The sequence below is a fragment of the Cynoglossus semilaevis genome, chromosome W (genome assembly GCF_000523025.1).
Source record: "Cynoglossus semilaevis isolate Cse_v1.0 chromosome W, Cse_v1.0, whole genome shotgun sequence".
Taxonomy (NCBI): domain Eukaryota; kingdom Metazoa; phylum Chordata; class Actinopteri; order Pleuronectiformes; family Cynoglossidae; genus Cynoglossus; species Cynoglossus semilaevis.
This window is the reverse complement of record NC_024327.1, coordinates 3,608,500-3,611,828: the sequence shown is the minus strand read 5'-3', so window position 1 is coordinate 3,611,828 and position 3,329 is coordinate 3,608,500.

The window sequence follows — 3,329 nt, the reverse complement described above, 5'->3', positions numbered from 1 at the left end:
TCTTTGTATATCCATATCCTTTCTTATGAAGAAAAATTACCTCCTCTCTTGACTTCTTTGATCATTCCCTGGACTTCACCATGTTGCAAAGATACAAGTAATTGTCTAGAAGGAGCCAAGTACCAAAGTTATTTTTAAATCTGCTTTATTGTTGCTCATTATGGTTCTGTTCACATCTACACATGTTTTCAAGACCTGATTGAAAGCTTTTGATTGAACCTCAGCTCTTAAGTGTGGTAATCTTTAAGGGGTTGAATAATTTTGGCAGTGAAGAAATCACAAAAAGGACATTTGATACTCTTTAGACAAACTATTTATGTCTTTTTAATTGCATTACAAGTCTTTGTAAGATTTCATTATGAACACTATTACAAATATATATTGATTTCCCTAAAACCCTTTACAACGGCGTCCGCCTGTCAGAACCACAGACACGGTTCTTTTACCCAAATGTTAGGGTTTCAAACCCAAAGCTATATTGTTGGTGCTCTTTGTTTAATGTGGAGGAAAGGTGAGAACCAGTGTGAAAACCCCTGGCTCTTTATTGTTCCATTAACCTTAGCTTTATCTCCAGACAGAAATTCATAACCTATTACTTTTGCATATCATGAAATGTTCAAACACAGGAGTGGTTCTTGGTAACCGAAGCCCAACAGCAGGGTCAGCAGATGGTCAACCCTTCAATGTCCGCAATGTGAGAAGGCACTCTTTTTAATCAGCTTATTTTCCTGTCTGTGCTTGACCTTGGACATTAAGGGGTTAAGCATTGTAGCATCCCAGAAAGTTCTTCAGACTCCATGAAATGCCTGATGGCCCATGATGGAATTTTTAATAAACATAAACCATAAACTCACAGGCGTAAGAGCTGAAATAGAACACAATGACAACACACACATTACATACAACCATTCAATTAGCATTAGCCTCGCTAATCAGCTAAAACTAATCACCTTCATTACGAACTAACACACACAAACAATAAATGAACTAAATACACATACACACACAACAAACATGTACCGGTACCTCTGCGCCTTCCAGCTGGGTGCTATGTACAGAGTCCTAAGTCCTTAAATGTCTGTGTCCGTGGCTAAACAGATAGTTTTCACCTCCGTGAATAAGCTATAGATATGAGGTACCCCCGAAACCGTATATTAGTCCTTCAAAATAAAGGCATTTCCGGATATAGACCCCTTAAAACAAACAAAAATTAGATTTCAAAAATTTACAAGCACCTTTTACAGGGTCATTAGTAAAGCACTTATTACATTTTCCAAAATGATGGTGTGTCATTAGTGTTATCTCTCTGCTCAAAGGACCCTCTCGTGTCTGTGTGCAGTAACACAAGGCCATATTTTAGCTACCAATGAGAACAGAATGCTCCTAAAACATATGACGGTGTATGGTAAAGATTTACTTTCATGCAGAGAAAGTCTGTGTGTGTGTAGCAGCAGGGACGGCATAGAAGGCATTATTATGGCTGATGTATTCCCGAGAGCTCAACTGTCATGTCTAATGTAAAGACATTCACTCCGTTCTTTGTGTTATGTTTCAGAACTTAGCCTCGGCTTTGCCCTCACTGCTGCAACTAGTGTTTGCCCAGAACAGAAAAAGGAAAAAAATATTTCTTTGAACCTGAAAGATTCTTGCTGTGCGAGGTGTCTTCAGGCAAGGAGTGGAAGCAGCCGGTAGATGGTCAATTTCTTTTAATAACAAACGTCAAACAAAACAGGTCCAACAATGAAGCAAAATAAACAACTGGAGAAGTATTCAAGGAAATCTCGTGCAACAGTAGTTAATACGCAAATCCTGTCAAGAATAACTTCTAAAGTATCGTTAGTTGTTTATGCTTATATACCTGTATGGGGGGGAGTGGTTTTCGACTTCCCGGGTGTGTGTTTAAATCTTGTAGGCCAATGGAAGAGAGAGGCTAGGCCTCTTGTGGCCAATCATATTATTGTTCTTGTTATCATGTGATGCCTGCAGTCGCCACTATGTGGCACTCTTGTTCCATGATTCAGCAGTGTGGGAAGACCCTTTTGTTGCTCGGTGGGGGGTTATCACAAGGGAAGGGGACCGAGCCGTAAAGTCCAGTCAACCACAGGTGGTCATGTANCCATTGTTGTGTGAAGATCTCCCATTGTTCCCAGGGAGTAGAGGTGTTTTAGAAAGTTGGTGTGAAGAGAATTTGGGGAAATTCTCTTTGAATGTGTGGGGCTATGTGACTGTGTGTGCTCGGGAAAGCCTTTTGGTGTCTTAGCATCCTCCTGCTGCAGACCCAACCAAAAGTGAAAACCACTAAAATCTAACAAACCTTTCTATGAACCTACCAGAAAAATTCCAGGCAAATACCACACACTGAACATTATTTAGTCCAAATCAATCTCCAACTCTCATCGATGCTGACACGCATTTGAAAAAGGGCAAGAGAAGAGTGACCTCCATGACCACCGTGCTGCAGTCACTTAACTCCTTTGATACCAGTCAGACTTGGCTAAGCGCTGACCTCACCGCCTGATTGAGTAACGCAATATACCGCTCTTTAAAGCCTTCACGCTCACTCTCATGGGGTCAGACAGAGGAGCAAAACAACTAGTTTAACAAATAAAGATCCTTCGGGAGGGAGGGAACGAGAGAGTCACTGTTTCTTTAGCCTGTGGTTATTGAGAATTGAGGAGTCATCCAGTCGTCTGATGTAAAACAGCAGACACCATGGGTTTCTATGGTTTTATGTTGTGTTTTGATGTGTCGTTTAGAAACTAAAAGTAAGTACTTTTACTTTTAATGCTTCTTGTGCTAAACGGCTGCTGTAATTATGGAGTTAATGACAAAAGAGTCTGAACTGAACTTTAAACATTTGAATGTGCAATGCACGTAATCTACTGTTTATTTGTATATAAAAATGTATTTATTTATTTAACATATCAACATTTATGGCCATGATGCTGAAAGATTCTTGCTGTGTGAGATGTCTTCAGGCAAGGAGTGGAAGCAGCCGGTAGATGGTTTGTTTTATTGACAAACGTCAAGCAAAAAAGGTCCAATAATAAAGCGAAATAACAACCGGGGAAATATTCAAGGAACATACAACGCAAAGTTATATTGTACTTTAAAATATTTCTGATATGTCATCAGTGGTTTACGCTTTTTATACTTATTTTAGAGGAGTGGTTTCGGCTTCCCGGGTGTGTGTTTAAAAATGGTATACTATTGGGAGGAAAGAGGTTGGGCCGTTTGTGGCCAATGATATTATTGTTGCTGTTTATGACTGTGCCTACAGTTATCACTAGGTGGTGCTGCTGCTCCACGGTTCAGCGGTGTCAGGAAAC